This window comes from Neopelma chrysocephalum, unplaced genomic scaffold (genome assembly GCF_003984885.1).
Source record: "Neopelma chrysocephalum unplaced genomic scaffold, ASM398488v2 Primary Assembly neopelma1_22, whole genome shotgun sequence".
In the NCBI taxonomy this organism is placed as follows: domain Eukaryota; kingdom Metazoa; phylum Chordata; class Aves; order Passeriformes; family Pipridae; genus Neopelma; species Neopelma chrysocephalum.
The window spans coordinates 25,801,174-25,827,247 of NW_020897689.1; positions in this window are offsets into that span (position 1 = coordinate 25,801,174).

Sequence of the window (26,074 nt, forward strand, 5' to 3'; positions counted from 1 at the left end):
CTATCCTAAAACACATAACTTACATTACATTACTACTTGAGCAGTAATTATGAGCAATGAGTTGCTACAAAATAATGTATTTTTGTAACAGAACATGTACTTTAACATAAAAGTTAACTTTTATCATGAAGGAACAATTCAGCTAGAACTGCACATGTGATATAAGTGCACAAAACACACTGAAGAGTGGTGGCAAACACTACCTGAAGTCCATTTGTGATACAGCCAAATGGAAGAATTATACGTCATTGTTAGACAACCTCACAGAGATAGAAGACAAGCATGCTTGAAGACAAGCATGACTAGAGCATATTTAGCAACAGGAATCTTCTCCACACTCCCTTTAATATAGCCCCCATCATCTTTCTGCAGAGTTTGTATTTGCTCTAGTCTGTGGTGGGCTTGTCCATGTTACAATAAGTCTGCCTTATATTTCACTTGAACTGTGAAGATCTTTCAGTGATGATAGGAAACTGAGAGTAATTTTCCAAAAAGAAAAACATCTGAAACATCTTTTAAAGAATTAATATTCTTAGCTATAATGGTCAGATTCCTCTTTCAAAAATATCTTGGTCTGAGTAACAGTTCCTCAGACCTGTTGAGTCACTGCACATAAATCTCTTCAATAATCAGCCTTTCATGAAAATAAGGTAATGATGTTAATTTCGTTTGAAAAGTATTTTGTGATCTTCTGATAAAATCTATTCTGTAATAAGCAGAGAGTTTATTACTCAGAAAGAATAATATTCTTTCAATCTAGCAATATTCTTGAAAATTAAAAAAAACATTCAAGATATGTTTTTCCGCAAGTCAGGTACAAAGAGTATTTCTCCTTTCCCATGTTTCATCTTGCTTGTTGGAGCCTGTAAGAACCAAAACAAAAACAGGGTAGACCATGATATCCACAAATGCTCAAAGGCCGTTCACACAGGATGAAGCACGATGAAGAGGAAGGAAAAAAGGACTCCTGGAGAAGCAAAGTGAAAAGTCAGAGATCAAATAGAAACAAACTGCTGTTCAGTCCAGCTAAATATATACTAGCAATACATATGATACCAGCCTGGATGAAACAAAGAGTGGTATTTTTTCACACCATGGTTTTTTATCAAAACTCACTTCTCAGCCAAAGCAGATAACACTCCAACTGAGAAAAACTGATTTGCTTAGAGTCTTGCCAATATGGAAAGGAGATTTTACATTAAGAAATTCTTGGCAGAATCTCCTATTTCCCCTTAGCTCTAGGCTAAGATAATATGGGTGAAAGACAATCAAACAGTAGATGATAAAGAGGGAAAAGGAGAAACAAAAATTAAAAAATCCAAAGGAATTTCAGTATTACTGACATGTTTGTAATCATGCAAATTGCCTGCTTTGTACATAACACATATACATTAAATAAACTTTCCATGTAAAGAAATCAATACTGATCTGCACTTCATCAGAAAAGATCTTCTCTGTGGTTGTCCATTTTCAAAAGTGGAGGAAAGTGTTAGTGTGTCAGGTCTTTAGGCTACAGACTGGTTTCTCTGCCCTAGATGCTTAGGGAGAGCCACATGCATCCCAAGCGCTATTAACTGTGATGAAAATTAAGTCTCTGAGTGATACAGAAGAAATTGCTCACTCAAAAAGAGTTCATACACAGGATTATTTTATTACCATTATTTAGGCTTCAGTTCAGCAAAGCACTTGAGTATGTGCTTTAAATCTATTAATTGTTGTTAACTAGTTGAGGCCCTCCTTGTAAAACTAGCACCTTACCTTTGAAGACACACTATTCAAATTCCACATAATGTAAAAAGAATAAGATTTCTTCATGGGCTTCATTTTTCTGTCTTCTCTGGCTTTTGTTCTTTCACACCCAGAGTGAGGACTGCTGCAGCATGCATTCCCAAGCTAGAGATAGAAAGAGTTCATAACCTGTACCTTTCAGCAATCGCCTTCAATTTTATTGTTGAATTTCTGATTTTCAGTTCTGTGAAGTGCCTGGGCTGGGCTAAAATTAATTGTGACTAAAAGAATGGCATTTTCAAAGTTGTTATGACAATCTGCTTCCTTCATTGAGATGCATAAGACCTAGATATTCCATTTTTTTTCAAGGCCACTTGCGTAACTCTTAGAAAATATATTGGCTATGTGGTGGATGACTCAATTGTCCTCGAATAAAATACTGCTTTGACAAATCTACTTGTACTTCGGAGTGTTATTAAGTGATGTTCATTCTTAAAGCAGGCATTTCCTGCCAAAGTCTCAATCAAAATTATTAGTTATAGTTAATAAAAGCAGTTCTATAGGGACTTAATTACCATTCCCCATTTTCAAGTCCCCTGTTTAAAAAGACTTTGAGTTAAAAAATCAATTTTCCCTGTTCCAGAGCACCTATCACCAATAGGTCAGGGTAGCATGCAGGTCAAAAGTTTCTAGCTCTTCTGAAAGCAACACAGCTCTTTCAAAGACCAGCTTTTCATACAATTCAATTTTTTTTCCTTTGTTCTTTGAGGAAAAGGAGCCCAGAGAAACTCTGTAGTGATTTTTCTTACCCCTGTTTGAGCACATGTGAACTGCAACCTTAAATTTGAAGCATTCACAGTGAATAAAAAGGAACTCACACTATTCCTCAGCGCTATCTATTAAAATGCAAACTTTATTTCTACTGGCCACAGTTTTGTGGAGGGCACAGCCTTTTTCTTGCCCTCTTTTCCTCCAGAACAGGTATACCATAGTAATTTTTTAAGCATTGTGTTTCTTCTAAAACCAGAAGACAAAGCAACACTTCAATTGCTACTGTGAAAATATAGGCCTGCTATGTATGTTGTTTGACTTACTCTTCCCTTTGCAATTTTTTGTTTCTTATTTCCTCTTCTTCAGCAAAGTCATCTTTTCCAAATAATAGAGTAGATGTGGATAGACTTGGATTATGTGGTGCCTACCTATATTTAGGTTTTAAAATAGCAGTCAGATCTGGATCCGTTGTTATACCCTATGGGAAATTAGAGTGATGGACAGTGTCAGTAGGTTGCAGCAGCCAAGCAAAGGAGATGTAGTCAACCTGGGAGAGCGGAAGAGGTTGGCAGCAGGGATTTTTGGATAGAATGAACAAGAACTGTCATATAGGAACCATGTCAAAGAAGGGCCAAAGTGTGAGGAATGAGGGTGGGAACTGAAGGGCTGCAGAAATGTGGAGAACTTGGAGATCTTGCGTGACTGGGCAAGTCAAATCAGAAAGATTTGGGCATGGAGATTTGGACAAGACTTGCAAAGAGTCAAAGACTGAGATTTGGAGCTGTAGAGGTTGAGCTCTCAAGAATAAAGGAGGGCTTAAAAGGGAAGGGATTTGGCATTTTGGGAGGGATCTCTTATCAGGGCAAGCCCAAAAAAAAGAATGAAATAGAGGATGTGAAAGGTCTAACAGGCAATAATGAAAAGAGCCTATGTTTGCCTGCTAGCCAGTTTTATTAACTCTCCTAATATACAGTGACAACTGCTACCAAATCCATAATATGTACAGACTATAATTGTCTTTGAAGAGATACAAGCATAATCCTGACAGGTCTGAAGTAGGAGGTTGAGTGTTTGATATATTCGTGAGCAGGTGCAACCACATACTGGGAAATGTGGAGTCCTCTTTTTGTGGATTAAAACCAAATGATAATGTACTGTCTAACTGGAACTGGATACAAAACCAACTTGATCACAAATAAATGTAATTTTACAAATTATTGGACTCATCTGCTCTACAGGTTGGACAACATTGTCCGGGAGAGAGGTTGGTTAAGTTAGGCTGAATTTTAGACATGGCATGCACATGCCTTATTTACACTTGGAGTTCTTTGGGTCCTCTCCCGATGATAACTTGATGATCATCAGTTGTTGGATTTGGTAGACAAAATCAAATCCTTATCTCATTGAAATTCATGCAATACACTAATGTCTGTCACCTTGCTTGGTGCTCACAATTTGCTTGTCTCAAAGATTACACAACACACATTAGGTTTGCTTACACCTTTCTGTTCTTAAAACTGAGTTACTCCATTATCCTGTTGAGTTAGCTAAAGTCCATATGTTAATAGTATTGACAACTGGACCTAACTTATGTAACTGCTACACAGCCCCCTTTTTGTTATGTAGACATGCTTGTAAATGTCCATACAGATTAGTTTAATGCATTGCCATTTGTGAAATTATGTATATATATTGAGACATTCTCCAGATCTTAATATATGAACTGATTGTTAATGCCACTAAATTACTCATTACAAATGGGGCATTATTCACACAGCCTAGTTACTTGTAACCTGTTTATCATTCTCGGTGCTGTTGTGTACTAGAGTCAAGATTAGGTCTTTTGTGGAAGACACTGCTTGCCATGTATGCCTTGCCCGTAGGTTGTTATGCGTGTGTTTCTGTACACCTGCCCTACTGCAAATCTCCCCTCCACTCATTTTCCAGCAGTCTGTTGTGAGAGTCATGGTAGCAGAAGTGTTTGTGGGTGGATGGCATATGCTGGCACTACATGTAGCACACAGCAGTCCTCTAAGCACAGCTAAACAGATTTGGTATGTCATTATGACTTTTTTTGACCTTGGTGGCCCAGATGGGTTCCCCAAATATTTCCATCTGCGTTTTTTCCATTGTTTAATCCATTCCCACGCAGCACTGGGCTGGCATCCAGGAGCTGATATGGACATCCAGTGTACTACTGGCAATTGGGGCACTAACTAAAGCAGTTGTTCTGTTCCTGGTATTTCAGTTGCTTTATGGACTCCAGCACAGGTGTTGCAGATCTCTTTCTTTTGGACTGTGTGGCTAGCTTCTCATCCCCAATATCTGTGGCTTCAAAATCCCGGTGATTGGTATCAGATTCCATCAGGGACCTGCAGGATATTTTGTACTCCACCAGTGTCTCAGATAGGACACAGTGTCACTGGTGTGCTACAAATTGTTTTACTTGTTGAAAGGCTTACTGATACTTGCACGCCCACACGACTTTGATTTTGCACATGGTTACTGTGGCTCCCACAACTGGCTACACCTGGGAATGTGCACCCACCAGAACATTGTGACTGAAAAAGACTTCTGGAGAGAGACCAGATGTCCCTTGTTTCCATGCTCCAGATCCCAATGGGGAGCCCTTGCTACCACGATCTTAGAGACCAAGATCTCAGCCCTTTTGATTAGCAATGCAGCTGTCCTGCCTTTTGTCAAGCCATCTCCCCCACTTCTCTGCTCAGCATTTTGCTGTTCTATATATCCCTGTCTTCCTGGGCAGTTCTCAGAGCTTCTCTTACCTGCCCGTTACTGTGTTCACTGGTTTCCAGAGTATCCTCCTCTTCATCCAGTTTCCATACTTCTTCCAACAAAGGCACAGCCTCACTTTAAGGCTTATCTTCCCATTCCCCTCACACGTTGAACCCTTTTCATATTGGTCTTCCAATGCTCCAGGCGTCTCCATCTTCACCTTTGTATAATCCCTGACGAATCACAACAAGCCATCAGGTCAAACACTGTGCCAGAGGGCCTCATTCATCCTCTCATTGAAGGACCAGAGGTTTCTTCTGCCTTTACACTTGGACATTTTACAAAGCTTTGTATACACACATATTCACATCAACTCACACCTCAGCCTTTGGAGCTTAGTGAATAGCATGACCTCACTCCCATTATCCTGACCTTGGGCAAAGGCTGCAACCTGTGCTATGCCAACCCCACCCCTGGAGCAAGGTCTTGCCATAACCTCACATCCAAGAGCCCAGTGCCCATCTATCCACATATTAGTTATCTGCAATTCATGTGATTGGTATTCCATTACAGTCACCACCAAATGGCAATGTGGATATTAACTGGGGTTGATACAAAAAAACCATTTTATTCATAGGTACATGTAATTTTATTAGTTAAATGACTGACCTTTTTTGTAGGAGTGTTAATGGACAGTGGTTCCTGTTGTGTCAGGCATAGTCCTGGTGCAGTGTTGAGGGTCCCCGGTCCTCTCCTCAAGCAACCCTGGGCAATGTCAGTTATAGGACTGGGTAGAGAATGCTCTATTCTTCATTGTCTTGCTCAAATTCAAAGGTTCTCAGCACCTCCCAAACTTCCACAGTGATTGACACAGTAACACCTTTCACAGTCATTAGCAGACCACTTGAGCTTGAAATTATGCTCTGTTGTTACTCCCTTGTCCTATGGGGATAACTAAAGTCCATATCCTAACACTTTCAACTAGGCCTAATTTACTCTAACTGCTGTTGCCCTGGGTTGAAAGCAGGAGGGATTTTCGGCTGTGTGCAAGGCTGAGGATTCTTGAGCCATCTGTAAGGCGGAGAGAGGGGTTTGAGTCCAGAGGAGATGGTTAGATCAGGTGAAGTGCCTCAAAACAGGGACATTTACTGCCAGGACTCTGGTTTCAGGAAAGTGATGCAGAAGTGAGTTCTCCCCTTCACTTCCTCCACAGCATGCTGGAGGACTAAAACCTCTCAGTTCCTTTATCCTTTTTAAAACATAATTTTAATCCTGGAAGTTACAATAGCCTAATTAATATTACGCTATTAGGCAGTATGACAATTATATTAGGTACCAAGCATATATTAGACTACATGGCAATTAAGATAGTGTATTGAGGGTGGTTGGGCACTGGAACAGGCTCCCAGGGAAGTGGTCACAGTACCAAGCCTGATAGAGTTCAAGAAGTGTCTGGACATCGCTCTCAGGCATAGGATATGACTCTTGGGGTTGTCTTGTGCAGGGCCAGGAGTTGGACTTCGAGGATCCTTGTGAGTATTCTATGATTCTATGACTCCAACTAAAAATTGTTAGTATTACATTGCACATTCTTTCCAGAGAAAGTATTTTCACAGTTCAAACTGGGTGGAGCATCATGTATGGCTACCAGAAACCTCAAACAAAAAAATAGAGCTACTTTGAATCACTCACAGTGAATGCTACAGCAAAATTTAAGAAGCCCTTCTTAAGAATTTAAGAGAGTAACCAAAGTTTTGGAAGAGGGAAAAACTGAAAAAAAATACTGTTTCCATCAGTTGAAATGCAAAAGACATTTTGCCTGGTGAATTGCAAACATGCAATGTAAAGAAAAGTTTTGCTCAGTTTTGGCTCCAGTATTTCCTCTTAGGAAAAAAACTCAGTCTTCATATGAGTTTTTCTTTGCAGCCCACAATTTATTGAAAATATAGAGTCATGCAAGCTGTTATTAGACAGCAGAAAACCAGAAGGTTTTGTTCTTCAATAAAACCAGTGACAATTTCAATTAGATTTCTCAGGCTTTTTTTCCCAGACTTATGTTATTGTAGCAAAAAAAAAGATTGAATAGTTTGTTGTATTCAGCTACCATATAGCTTTAAATGTGTCAGAATAGATTTTTAAAGGGCAGAAAATAGAAAAAACCTGATGACAAAATGGTGAATTTTTCAGTATTATTCTTCGTATTGTGGTGAACTCATATAGTTCAATATAGCTTAGTTTAAGATGTGAGATTCTTTTCCTGCGTGTAAGGCTAATTAATTTACCATTGACCAAACGCAAGTGCTTTTGATCCACTGTAGTAAATGAAATGTTATCATGCATATTTAAATTAGTAGGTGATATTTCAGTGTAAGAATATCTTCACATCGAGTCCTTGTGAATTATTTGGTTTCTTCATATGTTGAAGGGAATGTTCTTAAAAGCACACAGATTATTTACTTTGGCCAGTAATTAATGCTACTTCCTAGTGGCCTTCAGCAAGGGCATCACTAGTGGCAGGTGACAATTCTTAGAGTTGTTGTGAAAAAAAATCTAACCTTTTCAAAGTTAACTTTTTTTAAGGGTAATTATCAAATAAATTAATACTTTGTAACCATAAAGGCCTGCTTGTTCCCATCAGAAAAATTTTGAGCTTCAAAGATTGATAATAATTCTGCAATCGGAAAAATTGCTGCTGCCACGACGAAGGTGCTGCACTCTCTGATTTTCGCCAGTGTTCATGCTACTTTCCTGGAAGTCTAGTTTGGCCGCACAGATGAGAGACACCCAAGCATTTTACTTATTTGTTTGTCTTCTCTAACCATATTCAAGTGAGAAAACATCATTATAGCAGGCACTACAACAAAGTTAAGGGAGATAAACTGAATTCCCTAGCAGCCAGCTTCTTCCTCCGTTATATACACAATACACTGTAGGACTGTCAGTGTTCAAACTGGGAGGAATCTCGGACACTAGTGCACACCGAATATGTGCAAAAGCCAAGAGCTCAAAACAGTCTCTGTAAAACATACCTGCACCTCTCTGCAAAACTCCATCTGAGTGCGTTGAACAAACACTAGAATTGTGGCTGGTTTATGCTGGTTTTTAGTAAGAGATTCTCTGGTACTTATTCCTTCCTTTTTAAGCCATTAAAAAAGGAATATTTGAGATGAATATGTAAGTTCTTATTAATATTTTGTACTTATATGCCTACATTTTTATAATCTCATATTGTCTTTGATATAGAGAATATTTTTTTCAATTTTTACAGTTTCTGTGGTCAAAAATACACCACCTTCAGAGCAGTGTGTTAGCAAATATATTGATATGACACTGATGGAGGAGGTTCATGCCTGTTGTTCATAAAAGCTCATCAAAACTGCTTTTAGTGATAATTTCATTTGGTGATAGTTCTTTAGCGGGGAAAATTAGCCATGGTTTAATATAACTCGGATAAAAAGCTGCTAAACATCCCATAAGAATAGAGTTGGAAATTAAGGACATTTCTCTTCCACAAGAACAAACATTCTTCAAAACTGTATGCCCTAAGTAGTTGCTGTGGCTTAACCCCAGCTGGCAATTAAGTACCACGCAGATGCTTACTCACTCCCTCACCCTGCCCCATTGGGGAGGAGAATCAGAAAGAAAAGGTAATCCTTGTTGGTTGAAATGAGAACAATTCAATAATTGAAACAAAATATTATAATTATAAAAATGAATTTACTGGTATTAATAATAATAATTGTAATTGTAAGGAGATGGAGAGAGAATAACAGAACTCAAAAGAAGCAAGTGATGCACAACACAATTGCTCACTACCCACTGACCATTATTCAGCCCATCCATCCCCTAACAGTGATCAACCCTCTTCCAGGTAACTCTCACAGCTTATGTACTGGGCACAATATTCTATAGTATGACAAATCCCTTTAGCCAGTTTGAGTCACGTGCCCTGCTTTCTCATGGCTCATGAGACACTCAAAAGTCTTTGGCTTCAGGCAAACACTACCTAGCAACAGCTGAAACATCCGTGGCTTATCAACATTATTCTCATGCTGAATCCAAAACACAACACTGCACCAGCTACTAAGAAGATGATGAACTCTTTTCCAGACAAAAATCAGAATACTAATCTATCCAACCTGAGTGGACTTTTTTGATAAAGCACTCTACAGAAGCATTGTGACTGAAAAGTTTTAGACTGTGAGACTGATGAAGGCTATGAAAATTCATATACACTTCTGAAGGCCAAAACTAGTAGAGGAAACACACAACAGAGATGTAGTTGAATTTGAGTTTTCAGATGATACTACCACAAGTTTGTCATATTGCTGCCATTATGAAATACTTATTTTATTCCATCAGCTATGCAAAGACCAGTTTCAGTCCTCCTGTTCTTGCCCACACAGTAACTTAAAAAACATCTCTGTGGGACTAAATTGATTACATTTCTGTACAATCCCCTCATTATTCAGTTTGTAAGTTTTCTAAAAGATAAAACAAGTTCACTGGACTGGACAAACTACTTCTTCAATCATGGTAAGAAATACTAATTAAATCCCTTGCTGCAAATGAACAGTATTTAATTGTCTTTGTAAATGTTACTCTTAGGAGTCTACACCTGCAGTAGTCAAGATAGATGCTTCTAATTCTTCCCTGCTATTTATAGCTAGGTAGCCTGTGATCTTACTTTCCTTACAGTCTCCAAGATGAAATTATTTTTTGGTTATTATGAGTCAAGGTGCATTACTCACCTGGAATTTAGAGTGATTTTTTAATATTGTTTAAGCTGCCTATGGAATAGCTTTGCATTTATTCTGTACTTTTATTTGGATACATATTAGAGCCTTAATTAAGACAGATGCTCTAGGTTCTAAAAATTGACCTATCATGTACAAATCTCTGGTAAAGTTTACAATATCAAAGAAAGTATCTCAGATACTGATTATGGCTGAAGGACAGAAGAATATGCAGAAGTTTCCATTCCCATTTCCTAAACTCATACATTAATTTCAGACATAGACCGGATAGACAGACAAATGAGAATCTGTGACCCACACAGCACCAGTAACATTATTCATCAGGACCTTTTGCAAGAGGCTGAACATTTAGGAATGATATTTTAAAAATTAGATAAACAGAGCTTGCTTAACTGAATGCTCATTCATCCCACTGGCATCTTCACTACAGAAATGCATTCTGTTCCCGCTTAAATGTTTTTCCTTGTCATTTGAAGAGAGACTAAGAGATGTGCAAAGTTATTCTTTTTAATTGATCCTTTTTTCATTCAAGATTTCTGAGATGCTTTGTGTGAAAAAGAGCCTAGACAGTGCTTAGAATCTGGCAGGTGTGCTAGACTTCAAATCATCATTTTCTGTTTGACAAAGCTGTATATACTTGTAACCTTTGCTTACAAGCACCTGCTTAGAAAGGGAAACAGTATTTTTTTCTCTTTTTTTTTTTTAAATTTTCTTAAACTTCAAGAGTACTAGCAGTCTGAATTCATATTTCTTTGGAGGAGAAGTGCACAATTACTTGAATTTTCCACAACTGTAAATTGACAGTCCTAATCTAGCCCTATTTATTTAAAAGCTTTAGATATATAACAAAAATCTAAATTTAGAAACCATAATTATAAAAATAATAAAAAATAAATAATATATAAATATATATTTTATATATAAATATATATATTTATATATTTGTATATTAATATAAAAATAAATAAAAAAGCTTAACTTGATGGCAAGTCCTGAGTGTGTAATTCTTAAATTAAATACCCATATTTGATACGCAGTCCAAAAATGAATATTTAATCTGTAAAAAGATACTGTATTCCACCCTTCTCAAGCATATAAATCCTAACTCCAAAGAAAATAAGTGAGTTAAAATGGAGTAATATTGATGTGAGAAAAGACTTGAAACTACAAAAGTAACACTGCCATCCACATAAGTATTTTCTTTGAATTTAATTAGATCCTATTTATATAAAAAGTTTATCTAAAGCAACTGCAAATATATGGTAATGGTTTACAAAAATAGAGTCTATGCATTTATGGAGAGTAATGATAAAGCTCATAAGTGAGGAAGCTAGAACACATGGAGTGAAAGATGTCCTCCCACTAGACAGAATTCAGACACCCATTGAAATCTCAGCAACACAGAGGAAACAACAAGAAGTATTTTTCTTCTGCTATTTTACTGTGACAGTTTGCAACAGCATGGAATATTCTGAAGTGTACATTATAGAATGAGTCATTCCTGTTGAAAATTTTGGCCTGGTCTCCTTTTTCATGGCTTCACCACTCAGTATTTAATTTAAGATCTACCAAAAAGGAGTTTGATTCATCCATTCCAAGCTATTTGACCTTGACTTCAAGGCATTAGGTATCATGCTTTACCAGTACAATTGAATTACAAATAAAAGAATCCTAGAAAAGTCAACATTAAAGGGAGATGAGGAAACAGTGATGATTTCATTAATTAAATGAAAAACTGTTTACAACAAAATATGACAAGAGATGAATGAAATGCTGGTCATTACCAAGAGATTTATAAGAAAATCGGGCATTATTAGAAAAAAATCTACAAAATAAAGGACTAAGGTATCTTTTCATTTCCAGAGTAAAAGGGAAAGTGATCAAACCATGAACGTTACATGCTGTGGAATTAATTACCCACTTCTACCACCTTGTGGAGACACAATATTGCATAATACGACAGGAGCCATCAAGTGACTATATAATAGGCTGACACCTGACCAACATGCTTTATGACCTAGTATAACCCTCCTGTGAAGAAAGCAGACTCTTCGGGAGTTTCATTCTGAAGGTTAAATATGGACAGCTGTGGGATCCTTGCACTGATCAAGTGTTGTGGATCATTCAGTGTGCATTTTATTTTCAATAATAACACCTTTCCAATTAAATACGAAGTACTTTTAAAGGAGCATGGACACTTAATTCTGTCACATGGAATGAAGTATCTGCAATCATCTTAGTATCATGATTGTACCTGCACAAGATAACAACTGTGAACACAAATAACATGATTGACATTTGTTTGTACATTGTCAGCAGTCACAAAGTCCTGCATTAAGAATGGGGGCAATAGCTCAAATGGTAAAGCACTCACTTGGCAAGAGGTAGCAGGATTGATGCCTTCCTTCTCCGGTGTTTTCCCACTGTACTCAGCACTGGTGAGGCTATATCTCAAATCCTGTGTTCAGTTTTGGGCCTCTCAGTACAAGACAGACATTGAGGTGCTGGAGTGTGTCCAGAGAAGTACAACAGAGCAGATGAAGGGTCTAGAGCACAAATCTAATGATGAGCAGCTGAGGGAGCTCAGATTGTTTAATGTTGAGAAAAGGAGGCTGAGAGGGGACCTCTACAACTACCTGAAAGGAGGTTGTTGCCAGGTGGCCGTTGGTCTCTTCGCCCAGGTAACAGGTGACAGGACCAGAGGAAACGCACCAAGGGATGTTTAGATCTCGTATTAAGGAAAAGTTCTTCACAGAAAGGGTGGTCAGGCATTGGAACAGGTTGCCCAGGGAAGTGGTTGAGTAACTCTCCCTGGGCGTGTCTAAAAGGCTGGTGGAAATGGCACTAGGGGACATGGTTTATTCGTGGACTAAACAGTGCTGGGTTAATGGTTGGGCAATATCTGGTCTTGTCCGAGAGACAGAATGTGTGTTTATGGCTGGAGTGGTCCTGGAAAGCATCTGAAATGAACCCAATTCACGATATCTTAGAACACCATGCTGTGAACCATAGCATGATGAACGGGGACAGTCAGCTAAAATGCACCGCAGAAGGACACTCCTGAGTGGAAGAAAAGCTGTAGGCAAGCCTCCTGATCAGTCTTCTTGATCCCAGGAAGGTTTCAAGATCAGAAGAAAAACATCACTACTACAGGATTGCAAAAAGAACAGTTTACACACAAAACTCAGGCTACCCCAAAATACAAATACCCTAAGGAAGTTAAAGAAAACCCAAATATGTTACTCCAAGCTTCTCATTATCTCCAGAGCACTGGTGCTGCAGCCTGCAGTATGAGAACTCGTATCAGTCCCATTCCATCCACTTTTAGTTCAGTTAACATATTTTTTAAATCTACAGATATTTCTCAATATTGTTTTTTTCACACTCATTCTTAAGATTCCACTACTGATATTTTGCCAAAAGTATTTCATAAACCAATTGCACAATCTGTTCATATTCAATATCTCTCAGAAGAGATCTCCCCACCTGTGGCAGTTTTAATAAGACAGCATCTTTACTTGGAGTAAGTAATCTATCATCTAAGTCCAGCATCATTTGTATGATGAAAGTCCTTCATGCCCTCATCTGATCTTCATTCTCCAGCCCTACGGTATTCCAGTATTGTAATAGGTTGTGAAAAATCCATCAAGGATTTAACCAGCAGGTGGTTAATGCTTGTGTAATGCTTCTCACACTCCTTAGTGTCTCTTGGTCATGGTGGAAGGGCTGAATATGCTGAAATTACCTTCTCTTTAGTTCTTTTATGTCAAACTTCAATCTCTGTATAAAATTCATATGAATAAAGGTCTATATTTTACATCATTCTGATAGAAAATACAGGACCCCTACAGCAGTCCTAAAGATCTGTACTTAATGACATTGCAAGGCTAATTGGTTAAGGGATTGGTCACAGCACCAAGCCTGCCAGAGTTCAAGAATCATTTGGACAATGCTCTCAGGCACATGATGTGATTCTTGGGGCTGACCTGTGCAGGCCCAGGAGTTGGACTTCAGTGATCCTTGTGGGTCCCTTCCAACTCAGGATATGATATTCTCTGATTCGATGATTTGATGATTCTAATCACACTGAGATCCTTTCAATTCCTTGGTGTTCTGAGGTGGGAAAACCATATGATTATCTCTGCACCAGAGAAGACAGTGGAAAACTAAACATGTTAAAGAAGAAAACAGAAGGGAAGCTTTTATCCCTTAATATGAAACACTCATTAGATATAAATGTTTTGCATAACATGAGCTATTTATTATGTTATGATGAAAGTACATATCAGCACAAATTGAGATGTATCTGTATCTTTTGATGTCAGAAGCCAATTTATTTCCCTAAAACTGATATTCTACTTTACTTAATGAGAATGCTGTTCTTGTGGATAACAGCAGACAAGCTGGGTTAATTTTAGGATGCTTTAATGTGTGTCTCGGTGAAAGCTTACCAGAGGTTTTTCATCATGGAAACTATTGTAGAGGCAGCTGATAAAGTTTTAAATAATGTTATAAAACAAAATCACTTAGATCACCCTAGGTAATTTCTTCATTTTAACTTTATGTAGAAATTAAAGAAAAATTAAAACAAATATTTTTCTCAACCTATTAATTTTACTACAATCATAGAGATTTCAAGTTAGCATTTTTCTTAGCACTGAAAGCTTGGAAATTTAATTTTATTGAAAATAATCATAGTTGAGCAATTTTATTCTGCATTTGAATTGAAACATTGCATTGGTGTCATTGTTACAGTAGGAATTTGGGGACAGGATATGTGGTGATCTTAAAAAGCTATATTAGTAATGAAAGATATCCTATTCCTACTTACCTGGTCTTTCACCAATTAGTCTTCCATTCTGAATTGTTCATGATTGTTGTAGAAATAAAATTTGAGAACCAACATCATAATAACTTACTTTCCTCAAGTCAAGCAGCTGGGTATTTTACCTGTTGTGCTACAGAGTCTCAGGTGACTTCTACAGATGAACATCAAAAAGACTACAAGCCAACCATCAATTAGAGGCTATTTCAGCAAAAACAGTATGAAAGTTGATTTTGATTTAAGAGTGAGAAGTCAAGGAATGGAACGGGTAATGGAACAATCCTCCTGCTTACAGAGTAGTGGAACCAAGAAAAACACAGCAATCAAATGTCACAAGGATCTCTGACCTGTATCTCCGTGCAAGATTTTAGTTTCCGAGGTTTTCAGCCCTAAGCTCCTATAACTGGAAAAAAAAGGACTCGACTCACAGGTATTATTTTAGCCTGGTGCTCATGAAAACAGAGTTTTTAAGATTGCTTTACCTTTTAACACTAGTAGATGCAAATTAAATGTTACCTGTTAAAACCAGAAATGCCAACCAGGTGATGAGAGTATTAAAAAGAATGTAAATACTCTGAAGTGTATGATTCAAGTACTGATAAAGTTTTGGTCATCTGTTCTCACCATTTTTAGCCTGGTGAGATGTGTGAGTGGCCAAAAATAACTCATATATCCCACAGTTCTCCAGTTCATCAGTAATCTTTCTGCTACTCTGCATTGGTTGAAGGGAACACTCAAGGACACAAAAACCATAGACATCACACTAATAAGCAAACAGCCATCATAAACTTCTGAAGCCTTTGTTTATTTCTTACGTGATAAACCCTACAGCAGACTAAGTAGACACCAAGGGAATGTTTTAACACAACTTCAGAGACCTTACATTCCAAAAAAAACAAGGAAAGAATAGAGATGTTGACTAGGGAGTTTCCTGCTTGAGAACCTACATGGCTGTAATGGTCTTTAATTGAGACTCCAAAGGTATTCAAGATATGTCACCTGACATCTGACCTTACTAAAAAGTGCAAGAGAATAATTTCTTCCTCATAGTAAAAAAAAAACAGATTTCTCTGACAGATGTTTTAGAATTACTTTGACTACTGTTTTAGAATTACCCACTCTTTCCCTGTGTCTCAGAGTGAAACTTCCTCTAACTTTCTTGTTGCAAGAGAAATGTTTATTTCTTATTTGAAGTCCTAAGGAGACTATTTATGTTACTTACATCTTTTCTCTGTGATAGGTAATTAAAGAAGACAGGGACTATTCCACACACTGCTAAAATTTGCTGAATTGAAAAAGTGTTTAAAAGAATGTAATTAACTGTTCAAAGCCTTGTATGGAGCCAGTAGGGAATTTTTCAGTTTTGAGAAATTTAATTTTCATCTAAATTGAACACATTTTCTTTTCCTTAATAGTTTTAGATAAAATGCGATAGCAAATGATTATTTAAAATACATGTAAAGTGGCTTTAAGAGAATTTTTTGAATTTTATTTTGTTTTATTTGAGACGATATTTTACCCTATTCTACCTATTTCTAATAACATTACACACCCAGTCTCATTCCTTTTCTCAGAATTATTACAGCATATTATGAAGTGGTATTGTTTTGTCTCAAAAATAATCTTGTAGAAAAAAATTTAAATCCTAGGATACCAGCAGGAATCAAGAAAGGAAGCATATTCAGTCTGAATGAAAACTGAATGAAATGTCCAATTATTTACAATTTGTATTATGCAATGTACCCTGTAGACCTTCTACTGAAGTTAAACAGTTACAGAGCTCAGATGATTTTTTCATTAGAACTGGGGAGAGTTTTTGGATGACTCAGTATACCATGACTACCCACTGGAACTCTGAAGCCCAAGAAGCTTCCTTTCTGAAGTGAGAGTCAAATAATTCTCATCTGAAGCTGAACACAGTTAAACATTATTAATTACTAGCAACACAATCCTGTAGAGTATGGATGAGAGTTTGGACATGGAGATTTAAATTAATTTAGGCTTTGAACACTGGGTTATTTTCCTTGCTCTATGGATAGATATATCATAGAGATGCTTGACAGGTTTCTTATATTTCTCCAACATGGTCAGGATCTTGGTGAAGTCAGAATTCACGAAACACGAGAGTCTATCTGTGCAGACACACTTAATCAAGCTGGGCATCACAGAACAAAGGCGAGACCAGTTCCCGCCCAAAGAACTGGAAATATAATTAAGATAGATAATGTATACAGTGTATTCTTGGTGTCATTATTCTCACTTATTGACTTCAGTCTCGAACATGTAAATTTGATTCATGATCCTAACTATGAAAATGCAATTTTGTATGTCAATACTACCAGGATAGCAAACTGGATAAAAGAGACAGGAATACGAGTGTCAACCCCGCTGCATCCTACAATCCAGAGAAGCCAACACAGAAAAAAGGTGTGGGTGGTACCAGAGAGAATGCTACAGAGCAATGCAGATTGTTATGTCATGCCAAAGAGATACAGTTTAACTTGAAGATGGCTGACTTTTACAGCTGCAGCTGCAAGTAACTATTTGGAGAATAAACGAAGTAAGGTTTCTTGTGAAGCCATTCTTGCAAAGTAAATTTTCCTCAGCCTTTCATAACATTGACCTTTTCAGCAGTAAAGCTGCTATTAAGAGTCATTTCACCAGCTTCTAGGCACATGACAGACTTCACTGTCAAAATGAAAAGAAATAAACTCAGGTCACCAGGGTTTAGGTGTTGATGTACAACATGTCCTTGGGAAGATCAATGTTCGAAGTAAAAACTACCTGGTATAACCTGTCTTTTGTTGGAGTACTCCATAGTTCCAACATCACTGTAGCTTTTTGGCTTTTTTGCATTAAACCACATAGCTATCCCAAGTACTAAGCAACAGTTTCTGCAAGAGAGTTTTTGACACTGTTGGATTTGGTTTAGTCATGAACAGGAGAGTAAAAGGATGTATTACAATAAATTTTCTAATTTTTTTCTACTTTTTTGAATGGAACAACTCATCAAGTGAAACTGTCCTTTGAACTTCTACAGCTTTTTTGTTTGGGCAAGGTGGGAGTATGCTCTACAGCTGAACAGAACCCTATGTGACTCAACTCTTCTTGCAAGAGTTGTCAAATACAAAATTATGTGTCTTGTTTGCATTATCACTTACAGAGATGTTTACCACTTCTTGCTTCATTAAAAAAAAAAACTAATATACATTTTATCAGCTGTGCTACCGACAAATGTCTCACCAAAAACTATAGTTAAGGCAAAACTAAAACACAATATTTAAACTCTGTGTTTTTACACATTTACATTTTCTAGCAAGATGTTTTTGAAACATTTTGTGCAAGTTAGATGGAAATGAGCAATAAAAGTCTTCTTGTTCTTGTGAAGAATTATCTCCTATGATACATGCATCTTCTCAATTATGAAAACATTTGCTTACTGAGAACAGTTCATATTTGCCAACTTCTGTAAGATTATAGATTACCCACATCAAGCCAAACCCCAGGCTCTCATTCACTGGGCTATACTTTTCATTTACAGCAGTAAAAATCTAGGGAAATTCCCTTAAAGAAATTTACTCTGGTGACAGTTTTACACTGCTTTACTGTGAAAAAGATTTTTAAACCTTTCAAGCCTCTCTTCTAATCCCATTTCCAAAGCATTGCCAAGATTCAGCTGCCCTCAGAGAGAAAAGAGTATAAAATTATTACAAATTGCAGGCATTCCACATAAAGATATTAAGCACATTTATCCCAAAAGATTGTGTGAAACAAACAGAGTTAGAATGACTTACCTACAAGATCCCATTATTGACCAATTTACTTTCCCATTATCCTGGATAAAATGAAATACCACACTTTATTGATTTTTCTGTCTCTCTTTTCAAGGAAGGCAAGCTGGCATTTTTGACCAGAAACCTTAAGTGGTTTGACCAGCAACATACATGCAACCTGAAATGGTTTTCCTACCTAGACACAGTAAAATATTTTAATCTTGCGGGGAAGAATTTGAAAAGGAAAAAAATCTTGAGCTGTTGGCATGTGATGATAATTGCTTAAGTATTAGCACTGAGAGGAGAGCAGAATCGTGATTTTAAAGGGAAGTCAATGGTTCATGTTAGTCGTAATGGGCCAAATCTCTCCATCCTGATTCTAAGTGGCATCTCAGTCCCTCCCCAGTTTCCCTGTGATCCTGACACTGCTCTGCATTTGAGACGGCCAAAGAGAAGACAGACTGGGGCAGTACCATGACTACATCATGGTCCATTCATTACACCTGGGACCATAGCATGAGAGAGACTATCATGGCCAAATTCTCCATTTTAGGGGAGAACTCTCTGCAATGAGCTCTAAAGCCTATTTGCCTGTCTCTTAGGTTCTGTTTTAAACACGGTTGTGGGCTGGTGGCTGCTTTAACTGGGCTTCACTGAAGACAGTAGCGTTATATCGAGATTGTAGGAGGTGTCAGCCCACAGGCGCCAAAGGCATTCCCTAGTTACCAATGAAGAGAAAAGGAAGATCAGCCTGGTGGAGAACTGCAGGTGTTTGTTATCATCTGAGTTTCCAGGAAATCTCGGAGGAGTTGAAATGTCAGCACACATTCTTACTCCATATTCTCCTTTTCTCTGTTGAACAAATTCTTAGATTTCTTAGATAAGAAGTTTTTGTACCAGGAGGGAAGGTCAGTGATGCAATGTGAGTACTGCAGGCATTTGCCATTTAAGGGGAAAGACTGCAAACTAGAACATGACTGAACCAGAGACAAAGTCAGAGTATCACAAGGACAGGACAGACACACTGAAAGGCAATAACAGCTGTAGACGGCAACTATCACCCATGCAAGTATGAGTAAAGAAAAAGTAAGAAGGATTGGCAGGGTAGTGAGAAATTAGGGGAACTTTGAAGCAGATACAGAAAACAATAAATAAGAAAGCTGACAGATTCTTATTACTATTCTCCAGTTCAGACAAAAAAAATGAGAAAGACAATGGTATAACATTTATGTTTGTATGTTCGTTTATATTTAAACAAACTAACGTAGAGAAGACCCTGCACAATCCAATCCTAGTCTAGGCTGTCACAAATAACACAATTTTATCCTGTCTTTGGGATTTTTCCATGCATAGCTCCTAACAGAAAGCAAACTTCCTCCTGACAGTTTTTGTGACCTGCTGTTAGCTTAAATGTAGACATAATTACTTCAGATAGATTGGTCTCGCATTAAATTTGTTATTTAGCATTAACAGCTTTCCTTTCTTCCTAATTTCTTTCTCCCCCTCTACTCCCATCTCTTTGTATGCCTGTGTATATTACACAAGCATAAAGATCCCACATTGTCTTTCCTTTACCTAGCTAAACAAGCCAATCTCTTTTTAGTCTTTTCTTGTAAGACTGACCTTATTCACCCTGAGGGTTTCCTCTTATACCTATTTGAACTCATCTTTTCTGAACAAAAATTCCTTCAGATTAAGGGCTTTGTTAGATCCCTGTTACAAAACTGAGGGTTTCCTTGACATTACTCGTATGTGATCAGTGCAAGGTGGGAGCGAAAACTTTTTCTTAAACTGCGGCTGTAACAATTGTCTCTTGGGTTTCTGTCTAGTGCTTTGACCCAGGTAGGTTTATCCCAAATGCACCTTTATGACCTCAGCATACCCAAGAAGTACCCGCAGATACTTATGACAAGCCATTGGCACAAAAAAAAATGAGTGAGAATGTAATCAGACAAGCAGCAACTGCTTTAAGTATGAAGAACCATCTCATAATGTCTATAATCTATACTTCCCAAGTGAGATGAGCATATATTTGTAGGCAGTTTAGTGGAAGTTTAGATTGTAGCACTGGACAAGTAATTTCTCTTCTGGCTTACATTTTGAGATATTTTATCGTGAATCATCAACTGAGAAGTAATGTAAGACTGAGCAACTATATTTTATTATCATTTTCACATTATTCCAGTCTCCTGAAGGTTTAAAATTACGTTTGTTTCCCACAGGGAAAAAAAAAAAAGAGAGACATCACTTGCCAATGAATGAGGGCTGTGAATCAGGGGTCAGATTCAAATGCTACAACTAGTAGCTGTCTAATGGGGTGTGAATGATTCTTATTGAAAGAAGTGACTCAGAGCAGGCTTCCGGTTTACTTGGCACAAAAACTAGTGAGGTTTCTTAACAAATTTTCCTTTGTTCCTCACAGTTAGGAAAGAGTCAGAAAGTCATCAGTGCAGAAGTAGCTTCTGAAAATAATTTTTAGGATTGATTCTTACTTTACAGCACTGTAAATGTATTAAAGTCAGTTGAGTTAATTGACTTAAGACTTGTAACAAATTAGCTCAAAAAGGATCCCAGAGAAGTAGAAATATAAGCAATTCCAAGAAATTTTGAAGACAGGGACAGAGAGAAAGAGAAACAAATATAATTCAGTCAATTAATTTCTTGAAACCTGTGTTTGTTGCTGGTGTAGAGCGAACAAAGTACAGATTCTGCATTTTACTTTGTTTTCATTTAAGTTGTCTCATCATTTTTGGTAAGTGTTTTCTTTCTCTTATATTAATTTGGTCCTGATTTGCAGCAAGAAATCAGGCACAAAAATCCTCACAGCTCATTGAAATTACTTTGGTAAAAGGGTTCAAACAAGTGTTTGGAAAAGCTGGGCTGAAAGAAGAATGATAGAAGGAGTAAGGGAGATGTAGGATGACTTTGGTTGTTATCTGTTATTTCTGCCATTTTAATGATAGAAATGTATGTAAGGTAATTAATAAAATGGTAAATTATTCTTGATTAAAAATAGTTCAGTTTCTAATTATAATCAAATACAAATCCAAAGAGAATTTTGTTCCTTTTCTTGGTTGAGTTTTGGTGACTTCAAACTCAGAGAGAGACAGATAGAAAATAGTGTATTCAACTGAAAAATGTCCACTTCCAATGCACAAATTTCCCTGAGATTTTAATGGTTTTAAATTTTAATGAGGGAAGAATTTTTATCACTTTGAGGACCGCTCCCATGGTACTTCTAATGTTACATCATTTGAAGACTGTCTTCATAGGGAAATTGGCCAGCAGAATTCTAGTGGGAAAAGTATATCACGTAGCTATGGTGATGTAAATCCCTATGCAGGCACTTTCTGCATGAGTACAAGTGCTTTTTTCAGTATAGTTTGTCACTTTACCGAGTTATACTGAAATTCTGCTGGCCTTCCTCTTGCAATACTGTAATACCTTTGGAGTGCTGCTGCCAACCTCTCCTTAAAAATAAGACTAAAATACTTATACTTGTTTAGTGATGCAGTTACATTGGGGAACCCTGATTCTGAGATTGTTTATCCTAATCTACAATACAGAAGTCAGTGTAATTATACTAACATTGCTACTCTAGTTACAGTATCCCAACAACTCTCCTGTTACTTCTTTTTTTGTATGAGTCATTTTTGACATGTATGTCTAAATGTAGATGCTTAGAAAACCAAACTGTGCTGAGAGGAATTAGCATCTTCCTGTACTAAAATAACTCAGCCACAGAATAATCCATAATTTGATTAGATGGTTTGCTTAAAAACCTGTAATTAAGCAATGAAGCAAGACAAGAGATACAAAACTATACATTAAGAGCTATAATAAAAATGTTAAGATTTTCAAACAAAAAATTATTCTGTGAAATTACAGTGGATGTTGATGAAAGCAAACAATGAATGTCTGGATTAAGTCAAAAGGAAACAGCTGAGATACAGTTTGAGACTGTCTGAAAGAGGAAACAGAGCTGTGTAAGATGGAGAGCAGGAGAAGAATAATTAGTTAGGGAAACAAAAGAAGAAATGGTAGTTCTGGATTAAAGGAGAATGAGAGTTGTCTCCTGCTGGGAGACACTGAAAGAGAGCAGGAGTTGGAACTTTACTACAAATAGAAATGGAATTCATGTGACAAGTCTTTAGGCAACAAGAAACAGAAATTAATTTGTTCTTTGAAAACAGAAAACTGGAGAAATTTGAAAAATAAACCAACTATGGGTGGAAAAAAAAAAAACAGTTCCGGGAGCTATTAAGAAAGTGAGATGGAAAGCGTGACAGAAGAAGCAATGGAAGAAGAGAATCATGTGAGTAATGCCATTCTTGGAAAAGGATAACTAACTCCAGAAAATGGATGAAACTACACTTACTTCTTCATTAAAGTTGATAGAACTGTGATATTACTTCCTAGAACCAAAGAAACAAAAGGAAAAACAAGTTGTCCCTCACTGACAGATTCTGATTGTCCTGTAGAGCTTAACTACCGTGTAAATTAGCTAAAATTTGGGCAGTCACAGTAACATCCTTTGAGTCTGCTAATTATTGGCACTATTCATGGCAAGTGTGCTCCACTGGGTGCAATTATGATTGTTTATTGAATAATTGCTGTCCTTGTCAAATGTTTGCTTGAATATTTGCCTGCACTGTATAATATTTTTACTGAGTAATTGTCTGCTGCGGATAATATCTTCACTCAGTAATTGCCTACTCTGAATAATGTTTTCACTGAATCATTTCCCATTCAGTGTAATGTTTTACCGCATGATTTTCTCTTCTGAGTCATGTTATTGTAAGTTAGTTGCTGAATTACATGTAAAGTTACTGTTCAATCAAATCTGAGTTTGTCTAAATGCAGTGCATTGTGATAATTTCTCTTCAAAGCCTGTGGTGGTAGTGATGTTATTTCACTCTTAGATAAGGTATAAAGGGATAGCAGTTGGAATTCAGTATGACAGAGGCTGGAGACTCAATGTACTAACAGAAAGAGGTTGCTTTCAAAGAAAGAGAAAAAAAATAGCAGAAGTGGACAGAAAGAGTAAGAACTATAGGGGAGGTAACTGAAATCTAAGAAAGAAATGTTAGGAGAAGGGAGAAACAGGTAAAAGGAAGAAGGAAAGAAGGCAGACTGTAAATGAGTAAGCAAAGAACCAGCCCCAGCAAACAGTAAAAAACAGAATTAAATGAAAGTAATACATACCAAAGCTGCACACATAATGGTCAGCCTGGTGTTCTCTCACATTGCCTCCACATTAGGGTAGCCTTGTAAAATTAGTTGCTAATAGTTTGCAGTGGAGAAAAGAATGAAGGTGTTAAACACACCCTAAGGTACAAATGCAAGTGTTCCCACCCAAGCTTCAATCCTTTCCCTTTTTCCTTACTCACCCTTGGGCTTCACTTCTGCAACATAAAGAGACTGTACTGGAAAGCAGTGGGCTACTGTGGAAACAGTTAGTCTGCTGAGGAAGTTTTTTCTCAGCTTGGGAACACTCTGAGCTCTGACTTGCCTCCATCCATGTTGGTGGTCAGACTGGAGCCAAACAAGAACAGAAGTTAACATCTGAAGATCCCTCCATATAGACTGATGTGTGCACATAAGAAGCCTTTAAAAATTCTACTGATTTGTCACACCATGCGTTTGAGCATTTATTCTCTTCTTCCCCTGTAATTTTTCAGTAGACTACAATAAACTGAATTAGCTTCTATAAGATACTTTATTCTTTCCTGTTCTTTTTAGAGAGTGGAAGAATATTCCATTTTAATACATAATATTCATTATTACAGTCCTTATTAGTTGGGATCTATTCCTGATATAGGTCAATTGACCTTGCATGACTGTTGAGATCAAAGACGAATTTGTTCATTTCTTTTTCTGAACTTCTCTTTTGCATGTGCTTCTGTAAATGAATCTCTTTGTTTCTTTGTTTTCTGTCAGGGATGATGTTGCTCCACTTAGTTTTCTGATGTCTGAAAGCTATACTGCAAAATCACATGAAGAAATAACTAATATCTGAATGTCATTTTGAGAAACAGTCTAATAATTATTTTCTTCTTTAGTTTCCATGTCTACACGCTTTCATTATGGATGTTCTGTAAGCACTTTTGCACAAGAGAGTACTTGCATTGTATTGCAGAATTTAGAGATGAAGGCTGTATGAAACACTGAGGATTGAAGGTACCCACGATGTCCAGTTCTTCCTCCATTGTTATTGTATTGCTTTATAAATCACTTCTATAACCCATCTGAAAAGAGAATGGAGACAATGTGTCTGATGACAAAGGAGTTGCGTTGATATTAGAACCCCTGCCTTCTACTTAATTCACATTTTATAGTGTAAATCCAACCTGCTTATTATTTTTGAATGACATTAATAAGTTGTGAAAGCAGGTCTAACAAGACTAGCTCTGAGGGTTTTGAAACAGTAAGGTTTAAGACAGAAGATGCTATAAGCATTGCAGTATTTCCCACTTCATTATATGAGAAGACGGTGCTGGATTCAATAAAAAAATTACATCAGACTTCTGTACATCGGTCTTCTGTGCCAAGGTTCACAAGAAACCTTCTGAAATATACATTATGAAGTTGATTATAATTTTAATCTTACTCTAAAGCTGCTGGATAGATATCAGTAAATATAAGAAAAAATTATGTAAATTTCTTTGATTTTTCTCTGCTTCCATCTCTTTGGGATAACTCACTGGAAGTCAATCAGTTTTGTATTCAGAGCTTTCAACTGAATATTTTGTATGTTATGTCATTTTTTAAATAAATAGCTATAACCATTGAACATTATAAACCACGACTTATTAACAAAACTGAACATTTAGAACTTGTCACTTAAAGTCATGACAAAACTTCCCCTTTCTCATCAACTTTACCAGAGAGCTGTGGTGGTTTGACCTTGGCTGGACACGGTGCCCACCAAGCCACTCTATCACTCCCCCTTCCCCAGCTGGACAGGGGAGAGAAAATAAGATGGAAAACAAATTGTAGGTTGAGATAAGGCAGTTTAATAAAGCAAAAGTGAAAGTTTGTGCATGCACAAGCAAAGAGAAAATAAATAATAATTTTATTCTCTACTTCCCATTAGCAAGTGATGCCTGGCCACCTCCTAGGAAGCAGGGCTTCAGAACACGTAGTGGTTGTTCCAAAAGGTAAGCATTGTAAATAACAAATGCCCCCTCTTCCTCCTCCTTTTCTTAGCTTTTATATCTGAGCTGACATCATATGGTATGGAATATCCCTTTGGTTAATTTGGATTAGCTGACCTAATTATGTCCTCTCCCAGGATCTTGCCCACGCCCAGCCTACTAATGAGGGGGAATGTTGGGAAGATGCTGTTTCAGCACTGGTCAGCACTACAAAACACTGGTGTGTTATCAACACCTTTCAAGCTAACAATACAAAACACAGCACTGTGAGGGCCCTGTTGGAAAATCTTGGCCAGACATAATACAAAAGCCTAGGAAGAATCTGAT